At 34.2% G+C, this 24,914-nt stretch overlaps 1 long non-coding RNA gene across 2 annotated transcripts in view; it reads right to left on the bottom strand.

Annotated features, from left to right (window-relative positions):
- Positions 1-24,914, bottom strand: part of LOC100609100 (uncharacterized) — a 325,990-nt gene that overhangs the window by 5,656 nt on the left and 295,420 nt on the right. For both annotated transcript variants that reach the window (XR_010158113.1, XR_010158114.1), the window contains 2 exons: positions 11,676-11,757; positions 6,239-6,356 (listed from right to left, as the gene is read on the bottom strand). This is a non-coding gene — a long non-coding RNA (uncharacterized LOC100609100). The remainder of the gene's footprint in view (positions 1-6,238; positions 6,357-11,675; positions 11,758-24,914) is intronic.

Genomic DNA, 24,914 nt, shown 5'->3' with positions numbered 1-24,914 from the left:
ATGGTATTCAAACATAACTCAAATTTTCCGCTTAAAATTCTTTTAAAAATCTATTGGTAGCCTAAGCAACATAGTGAGATTCCATCTCTTCGAAAAATAAATTAAAGAAATAAGATGGATATGGTGACATACAGAAAGCTAAGATGGGAGGATTGCTTGGGCCCAAGAGGTCGGGGCTGCAGTGAGCCATGATCACGCCACTGCACTCCAGCCTGGGTGACAGAACAAGACCCTGTCTCGAAAAAAAATAAAATCTCTTGGTATAGAATGAAGTTTGGACTTCTCAGTCAAACATTCAAGACACTTTCCTCTGGACAAAAATATTTTTCTCATTGCCATGCTTCTGTTTGCAGTGTTTCCACGTTTAGTCTTAGTTCAAATATTATCTCCCACAAGCTAAAAATGATTTTGTTTAATTGTGTGTTCTTAATAGAATGGCTTTCGCCTAGTAATATAGTTTTTTATTAGTATGTGCTGATATCGCTTTTAGACTTTAAGCTTTTTAAAGTAAAAATCCATATCCATATCTGATTTGCCTTTAAAGATTTAATACCTAGTCCTGTTCATGTAGCAGACACCCAATAAAAACACTGTGACATCTACTTTATGAATGCTCACTGAGTATACCTATTGGCTCAAACATTTTGTTCATGAGTCTTCAAAAAAGTTTATACATACACCCACGATGTGTGTATATTTATTTATTTATAAATGAAACATGTACGGATATACTATAATTTCAGTAGATTCAAAAATTTTAAATTTTAAAAGATAAAAAAATAAATGGAAGTTCTCATGTTTTTCCCCATATACCAATGCACCTGTTTGTATAAACTATCGTGGGGTAAGCCCTTCTTTGGAGACCAGTGACATAGACATGATTCCCATTATATTATAACAAAGAATTATTAATAATCTGTACTAGTACTGCTTTAGTTATCTAGTGTTATTGAGAAAGGAGAAGTCAGCATAGTTTATTTTCCATGTAATAAAAGCTTAACACATTATAGGTAGGAACAAAATCTGGCTAGCTATCAAGTTATGCACTGAATGCTTACCACATGTCAAACACAGGGTGACAGGTGCTTTGTCTCCATAATCTCATTTAATTCTAAGAACAATCCTGTGAAGTAACTTTCATAATACTTACTTCATAGATTTTTAGAAAGATTAAAATGTTAATGACGGCACAGTCGGGAGTTACAGACCCAGGATTTGAATTTACACTCGTGTAACCCTAAAGCCTACATTTTTTCTAATAAACCAGGTGATAGCGACATTTATTTTAGTTTTAACATTTTTAACCTAAAAGGCCATATTAAAATGATCAAACATCAATGTAAGTTTATAACTTCTAACAAAAGTACCACTCTGGTAGAGGACGCTGATAAGGGACTGGAGGTGGCAGCAGCTATGCATGTGTTCTGAGAAGGGTATGTGGGAAATCTCTGCACCTTACACTCAATTTAGCTATGAACCTAAAACTTCTCCAAAAATTAAAGTCCAATTAAAAAAATTAAACATTTTCTTTTTTTGTTAAACTTGCAGGCTGAATTTGTCTCTCCATTGTCCCTACCCTGGCCCCATGGCCTCTGCTGTGACCGTCCACACAGTCCTGGCTCACAAACATGATCTCCAAGAGTGGAAGGGTCCTGATACCTTCTACGAGATTTACATTGTCAACTCGGCCCTATTGTTTTACAGGTAAAATAAAGCATGTGCAGATTCAACACTGCTTTTTTCCAGAATTAATTTCTGAATCAAAAATTAAAGCAGAAAATACACTTTCTTAAAAATCTATATTCCTGTAACTTTTCTCATTCACATCTTTGGAGCTTTGAGCATCTGTTAAAATTGGTTCTATTATTTCTGCCTACCTAATCTAATAAAAAGTCATCTCTTTTCTAGCTTTTACTTCTTCTCCTAGGCCACTTACTCCAGACATCATGATGTAATACCTTGCTGTGTTCACAAAAATCTAGTACAAGGTCTTAAAAATCTTTGTCATTAGAATATTGTACTTCAGAAAATATAACATTAAGTCAAAATTTTCTTCAAATTATTCTCAAATATCTACTTTTTAGCATAATTTTAGGCAGAAGCTCATTAAATTTGTATACAAGTCTTTAGAACTATAATGATATTTAGAAGTCTTATTAGAATTTCTCAAGAAATATGCTCTGAAAAATGTACAAGGACAAAAATGTAATAAATATTATCTTACATTATCAGAATCCTGCAAGTCTTTAACAAAAGAATACCATGGCCATCTGCAGGTAGTTTTATAATACTAAAATTATTTTTCATTGAAAACAATAATAATGGTGGAATCAGATAGAAAAATAATTTTATAGTTTTAGATGCCTTCATTTCTGATATTTTATAGAAATGATGAAATTAGCCTGTATAAATAATACTCTGTGCAAACTTAAGGACATTGAGTCTCTAGCATTTACTGTGGTAAATTTTGACAAATAATGGCAAATAAGATGAGTTTCCTACTCTATTGAACAATTGTTTTAATTATGCTCATAAAAGACTGAAATCTCAAAATTTGTTCTGCAGCTTCAAAAATCCCTTTATTTTATAATAGTATTTTTCTTTTGTTTATACTATATCTCAAACACTAATTAGAAAATTCAGATAATTTTTTACATTTTGCTTAAAATATTTTGTTTTTAAATTAGTGTTTGGAGGAGACTGTTGTCTCCTTACAGCTATTCTTCCTTCTTCTAGAAAGATAACCTCCACATTTAATCTGAGCACATATGTACAACTTTCTGGCTGTGTCTGCAAGGGAATGGGCACCTATACACCTCCTTTCTTTTTGCCTCCTCCCACCAGGCGGTGTGCAGAATAGGTGGTGAGCCATGTGGAAGAGATGGCAGAAAGAGCCTCTTCATCTGTGAGACATCATACTGGCTGTGGACCAACTCTTTTACTGATGTGAAAGAATAAGCCTCATCCTACTTAAGCCATTCTATCTGGGGCTTCTTATTACATAATCCTTTTATTTTTATTTTTTTTTATTTTTTTGCCCTTAAAATTATTGGTAAAGAGATGGGAGTTTATTTTCCAAGTGAGAACAATATTTATTAGAATACAGGTTTGTAGCAAGTAAGGACTAAACAGATTTTTGGACTTTAGAATAGAAAAGTGAAGAAAAATGAGTAGCTACATTTATATATGCATTCTAAAATTTTCTCATTAAACAAATACTAATATGGTATTTTAAAATGCCAGTTTTCTTGGCATGGGTTGCAAGAGGGACTAGGAGTAAGGCATAATCCCTGTCCTTAAGCATATTATTCTCAAGTTGAGAGCTCCCACAAATTGCTAAGCATTAACCCATTGATTAATTCATGTGTTTACTCATTCAAATGGCAGCAAGGGCACAACTGTTTCATGGGAGTGCAGAGGAAAAGTGGCCTAATTCATTTTGGTAGTAGGTTAAAAAAAATCTCCTCTTAGGATTTAGTGCCAGAGTCAATTTTGGAATACAAGATGGAATTAGTCAGGAAGGAATGCTGGGGAGGCACAATCAAAGAGCTTTGGGAGAGGAATCACGGCTATTTGCATTCTTATGGGGTTTTTTGTATTTAGTTTGTAGTCTAGAACCAAAACAGCCAGAATTGAAACTAGTAATGTCAGCAAAGGAATATTATGAATGAATGAATGAATATTAGAAATCTGATTTTAATTATCAAAGGTTTTATATGAGTAGTTACAAGTTCATAATTGATGATTCAAGTAACAAAAGAACTGAAAAGTCTCTGTTGCATTGAGAGATTAAGTAGAGAGTGTGGGGGTGACACGATGGCAGAGATACGTGGAAAGGCATCACAAAACCAGATTGCTACAAGTGTTGGCTGAGGAGTAGATGAGCACAAAAATGAAGATAAGAAAGACCATTTCAGGAAGGTTGGCTGTGAAGAGCGGAGAGAGAAACTAGTAACTGAAGGAGACTGCTTAAGGGGTGCTCATAAGAATAAGGCCTCAAATTTCCCTGTTAAGGCAGCACAACACCCTGAACCACTCAGTCTTTCATTGAAATAAAGTTGGTATTCTGGTGAGAGGATGGATTCTGCAACACAGTTTAGGTCTGTTGTTATTAATATGTTTTAGATACACCATCCAGTTGTAAAGTGCAGCCCATTCTTTGCAATTATGTACCATGCCTTGCCTGGGTACTAAAACGAATCTTTTCCATAATGGTAGATGTGCCTCCAGAATGGTGCTACCTGGAAATAATAATAATCCAGACCTTTCATCTCTGAATTGTACTAGTGTAATGTGGGTATAACTCAGCACAGCACTTGAAGGCCTACATCTGAATGGCTGCTTCCTCCCTGACTCCTCATTTCTCCATAGCTCCCACTCCCTACTGGTGTCAGTAAACTATGGCCAGTGAGTAAAATCCAGCCCATAACCTGTTTTCATATGGCCCTAAGTGAAAAAATGGTTTTTACATTTTAAAAAATCTGAAATAAAGAAACAAAAGAATATGCCACAGGCAATTATGTGGCCCACAAACCCTGAATATATACTATCTGAACTTTTACAAGAAAGGTTTATCAACTCCTGCCCTAGAAAATGATATAGGGTCATCATACAACTTCTTTTTTCTGCTTTTTCCTTTCATGATCTCTTCTATGCTGCTTTTAAGAGGATCTATTGCTTAATGGTCTCTAAGACTTCTCTCCATTTCTAATCCCTGTCACTTTATTGACTGCTTGCTACTCAATTCTTCTCTTCTTTCCTGTATTACTTGCCCTCCATCTCCTTTCCCTATTGTGTCTGCTGAAATTCTTGACCTCATTATAGAGGGGCTTGATATTTTATTGCCAATACAAGAAAGTATTCTTTCTGAGGTGACAAATTACAATGTGTCATATATGTAATCTTCAAGTACTCATCTTAATTTTTGCTGTTTCTTCAGGTAAAGAAAAAAAAGAAAGGTTTTTTTTTTCATATTTCATGCCCTTCTTCCTTATCTAGTTACCTTTCCTCAGTCCTTTTTCTTAATATCACTCTTTTTCTCTTTGACTTTCATAATCCTGATTGACTCTAGTTCACTAAATTGTTACTGATTATACCACCTCCAGGAAATTGAAGCAGTCCTCAATTATTTTCTGCTTGAATTTTTTATTTGTTTGAAATGTTAAATTTAGCCAAATAAGTATTTTTTTTCCAAAATGGCCCAACATAATTTATTTTTTATGTTAAAATGTACAGAGTTCTTTTGAAAGTACTTGCTAGAAAGGGGAAAAAAAGATATTACATACAAGGAGAGAAAGGGAAGCTGGCTGGCCCAGGAGTGCGTGACATGTGTTCTAAATCACTTCATTTTTTAAAGATGAGTTGAAGCTACAGAAAATGGAACTGGACATTTTTTCAACATAGGTTTTCAGCTCATGTCAGATAGTCAGCTTGGTAACTGCCAATGATCAACATAAAAAGAGCCAGCACAACAGCTTCCCATGTTTTATCTCATCATGGCCCTTAAAATGATAAAATGCACCTAACCTTTTCCTCATTTTGCAACATTGGACCCTCTACAACACAATATAATCTGCAGACCTATGAAGAACTAATTATGCATATAATAAGGTTGTAATTTCCCTCCAATATTATCACCAAGTTATCTTCACATTTTAAATGTTTCCTTATAAAATTTTCCATGGTATGTACATCATTTTTTTAAACTTATTTGCATTCAAAATTAAGGGTGCTTTTCTCAAACCTTTTCATTATTACAGTCTTATATAAATGGGAGGGCAATGTGATACTAAAAGGTCCAACAAAATAAGCATTATGAAAAAAAGTCTGTTGGGCAATGTTCTAACATCCACTTAATCCATAAAGACAAGTTCTCTCAGTATTGATGTAATATAGAATATATTCTAAGTTATGCAAGAACAAAAACTTCAAGCCTGAATGGCAACAACATTTCTATGTAATGAGTCTGTTTACACACACCAAATTTAAATATCTTGGGGTTTTTACTGGTGTCTTTTATAGATTAAATCAAACCCTAAGGATGTAATCAAATTAAAAGGATTAGTGTTCATTAATAAGATGGCAGTAATATTTCATCAAAAGTTTGCTAAGTCTCTCTCTGCAAAACCAATAGATAAAAGCAGGCAGTGCATAAAAGTGCCTGTCTACTGCATTAGAACATGACAAAAATAATATTTCTTAACATTGCCAAAGAACCATCTATTTCTGAAGATCATACCAGTTTCCATTGCATAGGCCAGTAAGGGTCATTAAACACCAATGGGTCTCTGAGTCCTTCTTCAGAGTCAATGACATTGTAGACTTCACTCGGGATCTCATTTTCCTCCACACAAGGTCTGCAGGGCAAAGAAGGCAAATGAACTATGAAAAACATAATCACTGCTTTTACTGTTGCTTTTTTTGTCATAAAAATTCCATTTATTTAAATTCCATTAAAAAGCACATTTGGCTGCCGAGAACATAAATATACACTTTTATTATACTTAGCATTTTTCATTTAAAAAAAATCTGTCATTTGTTTAGATAAAAATGTTAAAATATTTCCAAACTACCTGTTTCAGCTAACCACTTTCTATGTGTTTGTTGCATACAATAAATGCTGGGAAAACAAGTGATTTGGAATGTAATTCCAAAGCTATGTATATATTTCCCATTAGAAGTTATCTGCTTACACTGATCATTATCCTTACTATGTCATGTGCATTCCACTTATGACTTCTCCCAACATACATCTCTTAGAAGAGTGATTTAAATTACTTGAGCTGTAGTGGAAAACATTTTTTAAAAATCTCATTTTTCTAATTGCTCTGATGTATTTAATAAATCATTAACTGAGAAAGTGACAGCACTAGGAATTCAGGGAAGCTTTTTAACACAATGTTCTCCTAAAGACAAAACTGTAATTCAGATAGTCACATCTGCTTTGCATCTTAGGGGATTACCAAAACCAAGTATTGGAGAAAATAATCAAGCAATGACATTAATGACATATCTGTCTTAGAAATACACGTAAACTTAGTAAAATGACAGGTGAGATAAACACTACCAAATAGTAGAAAAATTCTTATTTGTAAGTATACACAAAGCTTATAAACTAAGAGTATAAATTTATCAAGAATAGGAATTATATCTAATTTTGATATAACTCTAGACCTGTGCCAATAGGTTATTTGGGAATTATTTGCTGATTTGCTTCTAGAATCTCTCAATGAAACAGCCAAGTAGAAGCATTTGCATAAGAAGACGTGTTCAGAAATGTTCTCTACAGCATCATTTGCAAAAATGAAAAGCTGGAAACAAATTAAATCGCCATTAATATGAAATTGTTTAAATCATTTTATATTCACACAGTAAAATGTTATTTAGCAGCAACAGTAAATAAATGTGATCTACAGGTATCAACTGAATACATTTCAATCAGTTCAAAAATTGTAAGCAGAGTGCAGAAGGCTATGTACAGTATGATATCATTTATATAAAGTTTTAAATCATCCCAAAACAATTTTATACATCCTTTTAAAATGATACGTATTTAGGATACAAATCTAAGCACACATAGGAAAGCCTCTGAAAAAGGCAGGGAAGAGAATCGTTCTAGGAAGGGGTATAGAGGAATTCAACTCTAGTAATGTAGTCCTTTAAAAAACTTGGAGCATTTACGACAAAATTATAAATCTAACAAATCTAGATGGTACGTACGTGCTATTCATTATATGTGTCTATTTTCTACGCATATTTGTACATAAGTGTATCTACAAGCATTTATGTATATATTTTCTGTAGACTTGTAGTATGTTATAATGACAAAACACACATACACAAACAAAACCAGTGAGGCCTAGTTGTTATAAGATGGTCTGTGCACATTGGTCCTACAGTGTTTACTTCTTCACAGCAGGGTGGAACCACTAGCTCCAAAGCCCACTGGCAACAAATGCACATTTTTACACATCCATTTGTTTCAAATGTAGTCCAAGTAAGTAGATTTTTGGCCATTTAGAGCCTGCCTGCTTTGCGCAATCCCACAAAACTGCACCTAACATCTGCTAACTGTAGATAAGATAAACCCTGGGTCTGTAACAGACCCCAAGCTTCTGCTGCCCTTAAAAGCTTTCCCACCCAGAGTCTCTCCATCATGCTGCTGAGCAACATCCTCTAGACTGACGCCTCCTTCTCCAAACCTCCTCTTCCCAAGAGTTCCTTTTGCCTCCCTCTCCTTTAGCTTGGTGGCCCCCTAATTATTGCCTTTGGGAAGGCGTCCTGCAATAAGGGACCTCCCCCATTTACAAAACTACCAAAGCACCACCCAAGTAATGCTTGCTGTGTGCTACTGCCACCTCATGGTCACATCTTTAAGAAAAGGACCATTATTTCTCCAAAAATGACTATTACTTGTGAGTTTTCAGAAAAAATGCCAGAATAAAACTTTTAGATGGCCACATAAAGGAATGACAGATCATCCAAGAAGAAGGTAGCATGGTATTCACAGAGGTGGCTGGAAAGCCCCAACCTGCCCTTGGTGCTGTGAAGCCCAACGCCCTCTATCACTGCAAGAACACACTGTCAAGATCATAGGGACAGCATGTGAAATGTGTACAATACAAAATCAAGTAGGAGAGGAGAAAAGGAAGCTTTATCAAATAATTTAATTTCAAAATACTAAAGCAATGAAAATAAAAATGGAATAAAAGAAAGCATAAAGCAATTCAAGTAATATAAGTTAATAAAATCGAAGAGAATTGTTAAAATATGGAATGAAAAATACGCATAGAAAAATATGGTTATCATGATCCAATTGTATATTTCACATGTATGTTCATCTACATTCATGGAAGAATACTTAATAAAATGTGAAAATGAAACTGGGATCAAGAACATTTCCTTATGGTTTTCTGTACTATTTGAATTTTTTTTTACCAACAGCATGTACAACTTTTATGTTTAAAAAATATTTTAAAGACAAAACAAATATCAAAATATTTCAGATTTTCAATGTAATTTGGGAATCTAAATTTTTAAATAAAATTTCCAGTTTATGAAAATACATTTGTAGTCAATAAAATATTAGAAGGCTATATTTGTCCCAATGTCACAAATTTTGACCTCTGCTCTATATCCTCACAATTCTTCCACATATCATTGGAATACAGAAGACTGGGAATGTTATATCTTGCGTTACATCTTACAACAGATAAGAAGGGAGTAATTATTTCAGAGAAGTAGATTTCAATGTAAATACTTATATCTTCATTTTTGTGTCCCATTCAGTTACATTCTTAGGACTGTCTTCGAGAGAGTATCTAAATATTTTGTGAACCTACACTGCTTAACTTTTCAGGAAATTTTTCTTTGTTGTTAGGTACCAGCTCATTTGCTTAGTGCAAAATTTTCATATCCTTCTCCATAACTGATTCCTGAACACGTCGACCTGCACTAAGTTTATGTAGGTGATCCTGAGACACAATCAACAACAGGTGCTTTCCTCATCTTGCACATCCCTGAAGAGCACCTGCTGTCTTCAGAAACGATTTAAGTGACCCAGGCTTACAGCATCCCATTGGAACGATTATGGTTCTTATAACTGAAGAAAATTGTATGAAAGCTACATCTTCTCTGTTGGATTCAAATTCACAGAACTGCATAGCAGAGATGCAGAGCTCTAAATAGGATGTCTTATAGGAAAATGCCAAACTGGCTCCAAGTGATGATTCCTTTTCAATTTTTGAAAATGGTAATGTTAACCATTGCATCATTACCTATTATCCTTCTGCTAGATGTTTTATAGAAAAGCTATACTTTGGAAAGTAGTATATTACCTCACAGTCCTACCAGTTTTTTTAACCATAAATGTGCATACACAGCTACTTCACAACTAAATGACACCAAAAAAATTTTAAAAATAACAGCACATATACACTTTTAATTTCCTAACAAGTTTCTTTTACTTTTTTTCTTTGGAAAGTAAATGTGACAGATTAAAAAATATAAGTTGGCCCAGGAACTATCTTTGAGACAGTCATGGGGAATAGTCTGCTATAGATAATGAATCCACAGCCATAATACAGTTAGAGGTTTGGAAACCTTGCCAATAACAAGCTGGTAAGGGCTTGCAGACTAACCTCGACGCATGCAGTTTTCAGGCATATAATAGCTGCATGGTTAGAAGCCACTTCACTGACTCACCTGAACTCTATTCTCCGTTTCCTTTTTATGCCAATCTCACAGCATGTGTTAGAAAATATTTCCCTTTAAAGATACACAAGCTTACTAACTATCCACCTAAAAGTGTACACGGATTTGCATCCAACCACAAACTCCTGCTACAGGATATTATTAAGGTTTTTTTAAAAATGTAAAGCAATAACACAAATTTTCCTCACTGTTAAAGAAAATAAAATTCATTTGAAATGATATTTTTGTATTCTTTCTTGTTATTAAACAGTACAAAAACAAATTAAAAATATGTATTCCTTTACAAGTTTTCATGTGCTAGTCCAGTGGTCAACAAATTTTTTCTGTAAAGGGCCAGATGGTAAAAAATTTAGACTTTGCAAATATCTGTCAAACTATTAAACTCTGCTATTGTGGCAGGAAAGCAACTATAAATAAATGAGCTGTATTCCAATAAAACTTCATTTAAAAAAACAAATGCAGGCAGAATTTGGCCTTTGATTTCTGGGTCATAGTTTGCAGGTTCTAGTGCTGCTATATAGCATGCTTTTATATGACACACTCTATACCTATCAAAATAAACATCTATAACAAGTATAAAGGAAAAATTATTCATTTCCTACTGAAGTATACAAGCAATTCATATTTAAACTAGGGCACTAAATTCCAGAAGGAAAGTAAAAAGTGGTAAGAATTAAATAAACACCATTTTTGGGGGGGGTGTGAGACAGGGTCTTGTTCTGTCTTCCAGGCTGGAGTGCAGTGGCACAATCGCGGCTTACTGCAGTCCCTCTTGGGATCAAGCAGTTCTCCCACTGCAGCCTCCCAAGTAGCTGGGACCACAGGCTCACACCACCACACTTGGATAATTTTTTTTCTTTTTTAAATAGAAACAAGGTCTCCCTGTGTTGCCCAGGTTGGTCTCAAACTCCTGGGCTCAAGCTATCCTCCTGCCTCAGCCTTCCAAAGTGCTGGGGTTACAGACATGAGCCACCACACCTGGCAAATAAATATATTTCTTTCCAGCAGGCCTATTTTAGATCTTTCTATTTACTTTCAAATCTTTTTGTTGAGTGTTTTAAAAATAGTAACTGACGATAAAACCTGAGAGAGGGAAAACTAACACTGCAAAGGCCAGCACTGCTGACAATTGACTTCTTTGCTAGGTGAATTGGCCATTGACTTATCACACAAAAACAGAAATGAATGTTTTCAGTGAAGGCTCTAGAAAGTGTGCTTTTAATGAAAGTTTACTCAATAAAAATAAAATGTACTTCTTCCAAAACTTAAAGTCCAAAGTAAAAGCTTTCTAGAAGAGATTTCTAGAGTGCACAAATATTGGCTTAGCTCCATAAAACCATAGCACTGTCTGTATTTAATTACCAACCCATGAGCATTCTGACAGCCCCAATGCAGTGCTTAGTAAGCATTTTACCCACAGACAGCTTGCAGATGTACAGTAGTGCTAAAATTACAAGACTTACCATGACTTGTTCTGTCAACCAACTTTGGAACTGGAGCTTACTTGTCTCTATAATGAGCTGTCTGATGTTCCATCCATTTTACCTGTAGCAAACAGGAGTAAATGTAACTAACCAAACGTTGGTATATTAGTAAGACACAAATAAAACTATTCTTCATTTGCAAGAAGCTTTCAGCAATGAGAATTTACCATACATAATTTACTCACACTTGCACTTTTATGCAAAATAGCATACATTTAATTTTTTCCTGCATAAATTAAAATTTACCCCAGGCAATATTTCCTCAGAATTTTCTCACAATCTAGAGATCTGACTAATGTATCAGCTAACATCAGTAAAGAGTTAAATGTACCATCATGTGTCATTTGTAAATACACAAAGTAATTTAGTCATTTGAACTTTATTGCAAGATGCGCAAATCCTTTACAAGCTAAGTTTGCATCATCAGATATTAAAGTATTAAGCTATATGACTGAGAATCTTTCACAATATTAAAACACCATAATTGTAAGATATTGCTGTATTTGTTTATACATGTAGAAACTGGGGTGACATAAGATCACATGATTAAATTATTAGCTTTTAGATATCTGCGAAAAGGTTTTTTTACTGATCAGGTTTATTATACATTTCTTTAAAATTCTTTCACTTCTAAAAAGCTAAAACAATACTAGTCAATATGTAGAATGGAAAAAATGTGATATTCAGAAGAATAAAAAGACTTTTACAAAATCTGCACAAAAAGTTTGTATAGAAAAGGAGTAAAAGCCAATAGGGACATATTTTGAAATGAAATAACTTATTTTTTAATGTTTTTACTTACCTTTGAGAATTGCTTATTTTTTATCATTAACCTTTAGTAAAAACAAGTACAGTGTCTTTAAAAGGAGTTTCAGCTCAAAAATTGTGACTGAGCTGGCCTCTAGGGCTCATAGTAGGTCTCAGTGAAGACCTATTAAAATATGAACTATAGTGTGCATATGTAATTATTTTTTTAGCATTGGTTCCACATAAGAAGCCTAGTAAGTAACATACCACAACCTAAATTTCTGGCAATTAGATTGAGCTTTATTAATAAAATCATATTCTACCAATCTGTGCAATGCTCAAGCAAGTTGTGAATTGAAAACATGGTAAACCAAAGGAAACAAAAAAATTCAGAACACAAATATCCGTTTGTCCTATAAATCTACCAAATGTCCCCTCCTGACCATATTATTGCCATTGTGAATGAATGAAACTGGACTCCATTTCTGCACATATATATGCGTATATATATATACACACACGCATATATATATGCGTGTATATATATGCATATATATGTGTGTGTTTAAATATATAAAAGTATAATAACAAATAAAAATGTTTTAGAACATTAGAGGAACTGATAGCTCAGAGGCTAAGATGCCCCAAATCCTCAGTATTTTTGTGTGTGTATATATATATGTATTTTACATATATAATCACATATATTATATGTATGTACACATTTAGATAACCCAAGCCATAGTTAAAAATTAAGTTTCTTAGTTTTATACCTGGTTTATAATTCCTTCATTCATATTTCTTTATATTCCCTGTATTTTGTTTGTGAAGTTAATCCAAACAGACATAGCATGTGGGGTTTCTTTTATTTATTTTTTTAATTTATTTTATTTTATTTTATTTTTTGAGACTGAGTCTCGCACTGTCGCCCAGACTGGAGTGCAGTGGCGCCATCTCGGCTCACTGCAAGCTCTGCCTCCCGGGTTCACGTCATTCTCCTGGCTCAGCCTCTGAGTAGCTGGGACTACAGGCGCCCGCCACCACACCCGGCTAATTTTTTGTATTTTTAGTAGAGACGGGGTTTCACTGTGTTAGCCAGGATGGTCTCGATCTCTTGACCTCGTGATCTGCCCGCATCGGCCTCCCAAAGTGTTGGGATTACTGGCGTGAGCCACCATGCCCGGCTGCATGTGGGATTTCTTTTCTAATGCCCTTAACCCATATTTGGTGGCAACGTGGCAGTAGGAAAGTGCATGCGGCGGTAAGGGGTTTCTACGCCATCCTCAATAAAATCATTCAGTCATAAATAAACATGAGTGATTTTCCACCATGATACTATCCTAATCACTTAGCAGGCTAGAGGCAGAGTCTCATTGTAGCAAACATTCACACACACAGCCTACATACGAAAGCTTTGCTGCTGGACAGGGGTCTTCTAACCTCTCAAAAAAACATTTGTGTGTGTTTTCTTCATAATAGCAACATCAGTGACATCTTGTCTTCCAATTGTTTATATATTATCTCCTAATCACCTCTCCCAGCTCATAACTCACAGCAAGTTGCTCTAGGACTGGAGGGAAGCTTGAGAACATACAATAGAGAGATCAAAGGATTTAGAACACTAAAATTTACACACACACAAAAAATGTTTTAGAACATCAGAGGAGGTGACAACCCAATAGTTATTAACTTTCAGGCTTAATAAATTTTTTTCAGATACTTTAAGACAGTCAAAATGAGTAGACCAGTTGTTTGATTGCTTGTATATCTTAATGCAGAATTTAAGTTTTGCTTTTGTTTGGTTCTACTGGATAAACATAGATTTTCAAGACTGTAAGGTTGACATGAGGCTTAGTGATGTTTTCATCCAACACCTTCATTGTGAAGATGGACAAACAGACCTAGACAAGGTCTAAGCCCTGCAGCCATTTTAGCAAAGTACGCACAGCAGGTCCATGGCAGAAGGCCTCAGTGGGCCACTAGGTTAAATGTCCTTTCTACAAAATGACACAATACTGGCTGAGAAAACAGGTGAAGTCAAACAAATTTTAAGCAAAAATCATCACAGAAATTCTTTAAAAGAAAAGTATTTTGTATTGTCAGGTGCTATAAGCTTAGACCTTAGACTTTGCTAACTACAACCCAAGCTCACTGGACCACTGAGAAAAGTATTCATTTGACATAATAGCTTTTTTAAAAAAATTGATGCAGTGAAGATTGGTTGAAAGTAAAATTTTGAGCAAATTATTGTCAGGGCACCCATACACATATGGCTTTAATGTCTACTTTCTGTGGTGGAAACAGAGTACCTGAAAAGAGACACTTATATTTGCCATACTAAACCTTTCTATTAATCTAGTAGCTGGCATTTCAGTCAGCTTATGTCAGGAAAATTTATGTTCAACATTTCATTTTTCTTGCTGAGATTATTGAGATATTCTAACATTCTCTTGCTTCCAGTATCTCCTACATACAATTTCCCCACACATTGCTGTCACAGCTGTCTTCCTACTCTATAAGTTTGAACTAGTCAATTCTTCCCTTAAAAACTTTCAGTGTTTCCACATTGTCTATATATACATTTAAAAAAAAACCGTCATCTTTGGTGACACATTCAAATATCATGAAAATTGCCCATGTGACTCTGGAGTCCAGAATCAAATACTTCCCCATACATACTGAGATCATCCAAACTATTCAGTTACCAAATGTCTCCAATATCTTTGCTTATCCTTTTCCATACAGTCAAATACCTATTGAAGCAATTCTCTTCTTCAATATATAATTGTCACCTTCTCCTTTAAGCACTCTTTGGTTTTGAGCCAGGAGATTCATATCTGTATTCCAATATTAGCTGGTGGTTTGAATTTATTCTCCAGTGTTTAAAACCTTCTTCTTTGAATTATATTGATGCATTTGCATATATTTCACTCAAGTTTAAAATACGTTATGAAAGACTTCCTGCTTCATGTTTATACAGTTAAGCAAACTTTGGCCTCCTATAAGACTTTCATGAGACAGCACAGTAACAAGTTGTTTCAATGAATACTTTTTTTCCCCAATTTTCCATCTTACTAAAATCTATATCTATCCTGTATCTACCAGGAGTATATGAGGAAAAGGCAGGAGTTTAGAAGGAGTAATTCATAAATAGTTAAGCTGTACTTCCAAAGCACTGCCTAAAGGATTTCCTTATTTCCAGTCTCACATCATTCCAAATCAACACAATGCTATCTGGTTGGTCACTCAAAATTGCAAATCTGATTATTGTTCACGTGTTACCCATCTTTGAATTGTAACTTTAATATAATTTGAATATATGTACATTTTTAGCTATAATATAACATTCTAACTCCAAAACTTTGCATGTGGGAAGTGGCGTCTATCTGGACAGTCTCATCTCCTACCCTTCCTCCATGTGCACCTTTGCCTGGTATCCTGAATACCTCAGTGCCTTTAAACATGACATTCTTCTGTCAAGATTGGCTTTGCCCAACTTCTCTTCCTGTCAAATGCCAGACTTTAGCTCCTCTGAGAAGCCACCCCAGTACCTTCAGGAAAGTAATGTGTGTGCCCTCTTCTTATAGCATTGTCTGTTTGATTTATTGTGTTCTCATTGCATTCCCTAATTGATTTATTGTTTTGTAACTGCTTCTATCACTGTCTCCTCTGAAATATTGTAAGCTATTTAATGGTAGGGGTCTTACTCTCATTTTATTGCATATACAGCATAGGGTCTGGCACATGGTGGGAGAGCAAATAAATATTTTTAAGTGGACAAATACAAGAATGAGCACCAGATAGATAAGAAAATCACAAGAAACTTCATTCTTCTTGCCCGGGAGGAGAGACCCAGTGTGATATAGCCTGGTCATCCAAATGTCTTTCTGAATGAATTATAAAACCTTAGTCTACCCTCATGACACCAGCATCTCACCCTGCTGACTAACCATGATGGTGACCTCATGTCAGAACAGTCTGGAATGTTTGGGAACATTCCAGCAGAAGTGAAGTAAACCTGGTTCTTGAAATCATATGCTTTTGCTTGTTAAGTAAAATACTAAATGTCAATATTACCCTTCTAACTGACATTCAGTATTTTACTTAACAAGCAAAAGAGTATAATTTCAAGAACCAGATTTACTTCATGTCTGCTCCTCTAATCACCAAAAATATCTCTTCCATTAATTTATCTCTGTTTCTGATTATAAACCAACAAAGCAAATATTGGTGTTTATAATTTTTCACATAAAAAATTAGAGGCATTCACACAGTCCAAGACAGAATGTTAACATTTTTTTCTCATGCAGCCATGTGAAATTATCATCAAAAGCATTTACAAACTGTTAATGATTGTGTGTCCCTGTGCAAATAGAAATAACATGATTAACCAAAGTCCCTACATATATGATATTGAGAAGTACAACTCAGGTCAAATGAAAAGCAAACATTTGGATAATTTATTTAGAAAAGTTTCTTTTCCCTGGGTTTCATCTGTGTATCATATCCATCTTTGTTTTGCCCCCAATATCGTGTATTTGATAGAGAATCAAAAGCCGGCAGGTATACTGACATTCCACTGCATCATTCAGGGGCTTCTAGTTTTCTAGCTCTATTGTAAGTGTTCAAATTTTAGACTCCTAAAACTTTCCCTAAAGTCTAAAAAAAAAAAAAAGTCTACGAAAACGCTTGTTTTTTTTTTTTTTTTTTTTTGAGACAGAGTCTCGCTCTGTAGCCCAGGCTAGAGTGCAGTGGTGCAATCTCAGCTCACTGCGACCTCTGCCTCCCAGGTTCAAGAGATTCTCCTGCCTCAGCCTCCCGAGTAGCTGGGACTACAGGGATGCACCACCACGCCCAGCTAACTTTTTTTGTATTTTTAGTAGAGATGGGGTTTCACCATGTTGGTCAGGCTGGTCTCGAACTCCTGACCTCAAATGATCCACCAACCTCAGCCTCCAAAAGTGCTGTGATTACAGGCATGAGCCACCATGCCCAGCCACTTCCCTTATTTTCTAAGAGACTCAACAAGTAATTTTGGTTGAAAAGTGACTATGTTATATACATATAACATATATAAGTGTGCATATATATATATATATATATATATATATATACCAGTTAGAAGGCATTTTCCTTCTCACAATTAGTTTAAAACAAAATTCCTTTATCTTATTCCCCCCAAAAAAGCCGAAAAAGCATAATACTGAAACATAAGACAAAACACACAGAAAAAGGGGAAAAAAAATTAGACTATGCCCAGAGCCTACTTATGCCATGTCCACAATCTGCTGAGGCTTTTTTGAAAAACATGTTTTCTCTTTCAAATAAAGATAAAAAGACAAGCTTTTAGATCATGGGCTATGGGGAGGAAGAGATAATGTCTCTTGTGCTTTGATGTTACAAGTAGCTTATCATTATAGAAGCGTTCTTGTAATGAAATAAAGGTCCTGGTAAACTGAGCCTGGATATTAAATAACCAGCTTCTACACAGAAGCTTTCTGATACTCCTGTTCCTGAAACTGCAGAGCAAACATGTGCATTACGAACAAACTGCAAAGCTTATTTAATGTAGAGACTCTACTTGATAGTTTTTAAAGATATAACTTAACTAAAAAAGGAAAGTATGATTTCCATGTTCCTCAGGGAGCTTTGTTTAGAAATGTTTCTAAAATACCAACTGACAAGAAATTAGGATAAAATTGTCCATTCATCATTAAAAGCAACATATAAAATCGGTTTCAAAGTACTGTGCATTCTCTGTAAACAGAAATCCTAACCTATTGAATAATATTCAAAATGCCAATGTGTTGTTACCTTTCGTTGGTTTTAAATTAGAGGTAAATACAGGTGAAGTTTGAAAAAATATGTTAACTGTAGGTTAACAAGTAGCCTTTTAAACTGTGGCATTCTGAGCAAAATAATTATTTAAAGAAATTTGCCACATATCCTTTAGAAACATAAAAGTTTTTTGATAAAATTATTTAGGTATATATGGAAAATTCAGACAACCAATAGAAGTATAAATGAGAGATTATAAAATTCATACAAGATGTATACCACCCATAGATTGTCACTGTTTGCCAAATTCCCTTCCAGACCTCTTTATAGACATATATAAATATGGGCATATATGGAAGGGGCCTCGTGATCCGCCCGCCTCCGCGGATAGACAGATGGACATAAACAGTCCTATATTAAAATCATGTCAATATGCACAGTACTATGTGACCTGCTCTTTCTCTCATAAAAAATTCACAAACATCTTTCCAAGTCAATTAAAATATATTTTTAACAGTTAGTACAGCATTTGTACCAAGGCTTGTTTTTCCAATTTCTCTTTTTTATTTTATTTATTTATTTATTTATTTTTGAGACAGAGTCTCGCTCTGTCACCCAGGCTGGAGTGCAGTGGTGCGATCTCGGCTCACTGCAACCTCTGCCTCCCAGGTTCAAGCGATTCTCCTGCCTCAGCTTCCCGAGTAGCTGGGATTATAGGCACGCACCACCACACTCGGCTAATTTTCTATTTTTAATAGAGATGGAGTTTCACCATGTTGGCCAGCTGGTCTTGAACTCCTGACCTCAAGTGATCCATCCACCTCAGCCTCCCAAAGTGCTGGAATTACAAGGATGAGCCACCGCGCCCAGCCTATATTTCCAGTTTCTTGATGATGGACATCTAGGGACAGTAATTCTTTTATAGTTCAATAATAAAATATTATATAGATTGATTTGTAGACCATGTCTTTCCAAAAGGAACTTATAGTGGCTTACAAGAAAAATATAAGTTATAAAAGAAAAATTATTTGATATAAAAAAATAGAAAAGAGAAACAAATAAAAGGAAGAAAAAATATAAAACTCTCCTGAGAAGTAGTGTTTTGAATAAATGAGTCCTTAATTCAGGCTTCCAAATTCATCAGTAAAATACCTAAGGCAAAACAGAAAAATTCAAAATGAAAATAAATACTAGAAACAAGAATCAACAGCCACTGCCAAATCTGGATAGAATCTCCATCGACTTAAAACCTAACTGAATTAGATTTAGTAAAACAATGGCTCACAAATATAGCTACAAGTGGCACAAGAAACAGAGGAGATATTCTGACCATAAAGAAAAGAAAACAACATGCTACTTCTTGTGATAGAATACCTCTGCAAAGACACATAGCAAACTAGTAACAGTGATTGTCTTTAGCTAGGGCAAGTGGAGAATTCTGGCAATGTAGGACGCAGGGGGAATTTACATTTATTACATGTTCTTTTATGGCTTTAATATTTCTATTACAAAATACAAAAATACATTTCCTCAGTAAAAAGTTAATTACAATGTCTAAAACTTTTTCAGCCCAATATGGAATAAGTCCATTTAAAAACTATAAAGTATTATCTTAATTTTAAGTAAAAATATGGTATTTATATATATAAATGAATATATTCATATGTGAGTAAACTCATGATTTATTTTCTTCCATCTCCTTTGAAGATTTTCTTCTGTTTCTAGCATGAACATATTGTTGTATAAGCAGAAAAGCTCATACTTAAAAATAACTTGCAAAGTAATTTAAAAAAACAAGAAAGAGAACACTAAATGTAAAAATTATGATTCAATCACAATTCTTTTCAAAGCAAAATATAAACTCTAATTAATCATTTCACTATTAAAAGAAAAGGAACAAAAGTAAATGAAGTTAATTTGAGAAGTTAGCCAAATAATTTTAAAAGTCAATGGAAAACAAGGGAAAAGAAAGAAAATAGAAAGAGAAATTTTAAAAACACACAACCATTTTTAAAAAATAAAGCTACGCTTTAAAACATTAAAAAATCCCTTAATTATAATCAAGAAAAAGTGAAAAGTCAAACAACACTAGAAATTAAAAACATATAAAGAAAGCAAAATCTCTGCTAATAAATCTTTGAACGTATCTCCCCCATTCCCCCTTATCCAGTCCACCCATACTGGTCTCTTTGCTTTTCCTTGCATATGCCAGGCATATACTTGCATTTGCACTTGATTTTCCTCCTACCTAAAATTCTTTCTCTGGACATCAGCAAATTCACTCCTTTAAGTCTTTTTCCAATGTCACCTCCTCAGTGAGACCTTCCTTGACTACCCTATTTAAAATTGCACACATGCATGCACATACACACCTGACACTTTCTATCCCCCTTCCCAGTTTAATTTTTTTTCTTGCTCCTTATGACTATCTAATATAGCCTATGTTTTGGCCGGGCGCGGTGGCTCATGCCTGTAATCCCAGCACTTTGGGAGGCTGAGGCGGGGGGATCACGAGGTCAGGAGATCGAGACTGTCCTGGCTAACACGGTGAAACCTTGTCTCTACTAAAAACACACACACACAAAACAAAAAAAACAAAAAGAAAACAAAAAAAACAAACAAATATAACCTATGTTTTACTTATTTATCTTGTTTATTATCTTTTTCCCTCCCTCAATAAGAATAGGTGTAAGTGAGCAGTGATTTTTCTGTTTTTCTTACTGTACATGGTAGATGCTCAGTAAATATTTGTTGAGTGAATGAATAAAAAAATTTTAAAATCTTGATATAAAATTTATGTTCTGGGCAAATACAAAGTATCCAAATTAAGGGGGGAAACAAAATAGAAAGCTGAATTGGTCAGGAGAAATTAACAAAGCTATAAAATAATTTCATCCCAATTTGGTAAAACTTTCATAGTCCTATGGTTTCACCATTATGTTTCTTCAAAATTTCAGAAAGCAGATAAATCTCTGTCTACACATATCCAAATACGCTGAAATTCGGAAAGAACTATTAACATATATTTGTGTATATTTACATGTGTGTACATATTTTATATATATATGTACGTACACATATACTTTCATGTAAGTATAGTGAAAAGATGATATATTTGATATACAGATTTTTATGTGAGATTTTTAATGGCGAATTTGTAATGTAAACATACTTTCAAACATGTTTTTTTCCTTAACAACATAAAAAACCTTTAGAAGTCACTAAACATTTTTGGAAAATATTAATTTTTCACAACAGTGGTATTCAATACATTAATGTAACATAATAAATTTTAAGATTAACAAATTTTGTTAGCTTTCTATTTTTATCTTTCTATTTTTCTATTAAAATGAAATCTGAAATAAATATTTTTATTAATTTATTAAATGTTTAGTGATTGCCTATAATGAGCTAGAGACAGTGTTTCAGCACAGGTGGTGGAGGCAAGAACAAAGATATAGTCCCATCTCTGAGACCTTAGAATATTTGTAGATGGGAAGACAGAAATTATGCAGATACTGATGAAAGTAACCCACGTAATTACAATTGTGATAGTGTGTCATAGGAGGGGTTAAGTGAGAATATAAACCACTACTGGATTTGGAGGGAAAGTCCTACTGAAGAAGTGACATAATTGAGACCTGAAGAATGCCTAGCAAAGGAGAGTATTCTAGGCAAAGGATTTGTGTACTGAGGACCTTCTGTGCATTACATAAATCTTTCTGTACCTGTCTAGTTCCTTAGGATAAATAACTAGACATTAAATCACCAGATCAATGGAAATAACCATTTGTACACTTTGGGACACATACAATCAAATTCCCCAACACTGCGTTTGCTTTAAGATGTAATCTTACCAATAAAGTATGAAAGTGTCTATTTTACTGTTCTCTCACCAGCACTGGGTATTGCATTTTGACCTTGATTTTTAAATTACATTGCGATATGATAACAATTACAGAAAAATAATAAAATATGTATAAGTATAAATAATTAATGAATTTTCAGATCCCAAATTTCCACCATCTAGAAATTACTACTTTGAACATATATTCAAAACAATACTTCATGTACATATACACATTTAAAAGGTACTGTTGTCTTTGTATTATAGTTGTTTTCCACTCACTATATTATAAGCATTTTCTAGAATAATAACTATGCATCTACATTTTCATATATTGAACAGGGTCCCATTGTTAGACTACAGTAGGTTTAACCTATTCCATATTATTATTTTTCATTTTTATGTTTAAGTGAATATTTAACTGTACATTTTTAAAAACATTTTTATCTTATTTGTGGCTTCTTGGGATTCCTAAATCAGTGGCTTAATGTATTTCAGTAGTTCTTGGAAATTATTAGCCATTGTCGCTTCAAAATGGTTTCTGCACATTTTTTTTCTCCTCTTGTTCTGGGCCTCAAACATGCTAAATCTTCTTTCCAGGTCCTCTAAGTCCCTTACCATTTTCTAAATTGTCCATATTTTTGTCTCTCTGTATTTTATTCTGGATAATTTCTAATGATCTACCTTCTAATTTCTAATTTCTAATGATATACCAGTTCAGAGTATATCAAACCTACATAATTTGCTGGTAAACCCATTCTTCGAGTTCTCAATATCAACTTGATATTTAGTTATTATAATTCCAATTGGCTCTTTTGCACATTTATCACATCACATTTATAGTTTTCATATTTTACTGAAATTTTTAAACTTAGACATTACCTCCATTAATATAGAATCGATTTTTTTATTTTTAATATCTGTAGTCCCAGTGGTCTGTTTCTAGTGTATTCTGCTTCTGTGGATAGTGGCTGATACTGTCTAGATGTATTGTGTACCATATTGTCCTTGGTTGTTTGCTAAAGACTTGTTTGAAAAATTACTTTTAGAAGTAATTTGAAACCCAGGAAAAGGATATACTACTTCAGAAGGATACTTCATTTCCTTTTGCACAGAAGGGTGGTGCCCACATGAGACCAAGACTTGAGATTTTAGGGACAATTTAGAAGACCATAGAGTACATTTTTTGTTCCCTATTGCAGAGACCAGCCTTTCAGGGATCTGGGCCAGACTAGGATTATTTCTCTTTGACAGGACCAAAATAGCAGTTTACAATTTAGCTGCTTTTCATAGCCAAAGTTTGACAAAGACATACTTCTTTCAGCTCTCACTCATTTCCTGTTTTGGGTCTAGTATTTTCATACTATCTTGTTAACCCCACGATCTATTTAAGAAGATATTTTGCGTTTCATCCAGGATTTTTTTGTTTTTTCAACATTGTCTTTTCTAGGGTGGTTGGTGGTTGGTCTGCGTTACCAATTCATCATTGCAAGAAATAAGTCCCCCTGAACTATTCTAATTTGTTTAAAATTAATTTTATCCACAGTTGTTATTGTTTTATAATATTGTTATTACAAATTATGCCATAATGAAAATTGCTTTAAATATACTTTTTGCTTTCAGTCATTTCCTTAAATTCCTGCAAATGAATTGCTGCATTCATATTCTGTGTATTTTAAGACATGTCATGTATCATTAACTAACCTTCCAGAAAATCTGTTTTGCTACCTTTACTTTTTTCATCAGAAAACAAATTCTCCCCAGTGCTCGTTCCCCACTGAACATACAGACATTCACACCTATAACTGTGTAATGATTTTGCACTTTTGGCAGCTTGATAGGCAGATAAATTTAAATATATTTCTTCTTTTCAAATGTTTATTTATTTGACTTCTAGTGAGACTAAGCATATGGTCATGTTTATTGAACATTTGTAGTTCTTCATTTGTGAATTACTTAATCAAATTTTCTTACTCATAAAGTAGGTAGTCAATAGTCAATTTTATTCCTATTTGTATTACTAAGATTAGTATATATAAATGTAATTATATAAAAAGATAAAAGTAAATGTAGTCAACAAAGAAAACATCGAAATAGCATAAAAACAAAAGGCTTTAAATTACCAGAAGTAAGGTCAGATTTAACTATCCAAAGCAAAAATCAGACTTGTAAGCCTGCTTTAATAAAGTTTTATTCAAACACAACCATGCACATTTATTTGTTCATTATCAGTGGCTGCTTTTCACTACAAAGCCGGAGCTGAGGACCTGACACAGACACTAAACTGTTAACAAAGTTTAAAATATTTATTATCCTGTCCTTTACAGAAAAGATTTGCCAACTCCTGATTTAAAGGCAAGATATTATTTAATAATTATTTTATCAATATACAAAAAATACTATGTCTTATTATGTTTATTATATTTATTAATTCATTTAATAAATCTATGGTATAGGTACTATTGCAGGACTTTTCCTTAGTTCAGCTAAAGGCAGGGTCCTTGTTACACGGCCACAAAAATTTAGGCTCACAAACAATTTGAATGGTAAGTAAGACAGGGTTTTATTGGGTGAAAAGGAAGAAAAGGGGAAAACAGGGACTCGCCCCAAGGCCAGAGTCCCTGCTAGGGTGCTTCCTGCCTTGCAGTTTGAATCCCAGATTCCACACAGGAAAAGGAGGGGCCAGGCTCCTCCCAGCTGCGAAAGGCATGGACTTCCTGATGCTCCAGCCCAGTGTGCAGGCCAGTTGGAGTTTTTCAGAGGAACCCCTTCCACCTGGCTATCTCACTATAATTAACCTATTTACAGATAAAGTTATTATACAGAGCCAAGGAGGGTAAACCAAT

The sequence above is a fragment of the Pan troglodytes genome, chromosome 5 (assembly GCF_028858775.2).
Source record: "Pan troglodytes isolate AG18354 chromosome 5, NHGRI_mPanTro3-v2.0_pri, whole genome shotgun sequence".
NCBI classification, from domain to species: domain Eukaryota; kingdom Metazoa; phylum Chordata; class Mammalia; order Primates; family Hominidae; genus Pan; species Pan troglodytes.
Note: the sequence above shows the minus strand (reverse complement) of the source record. Positions and strands in the feature narration are given on the sequence as shown.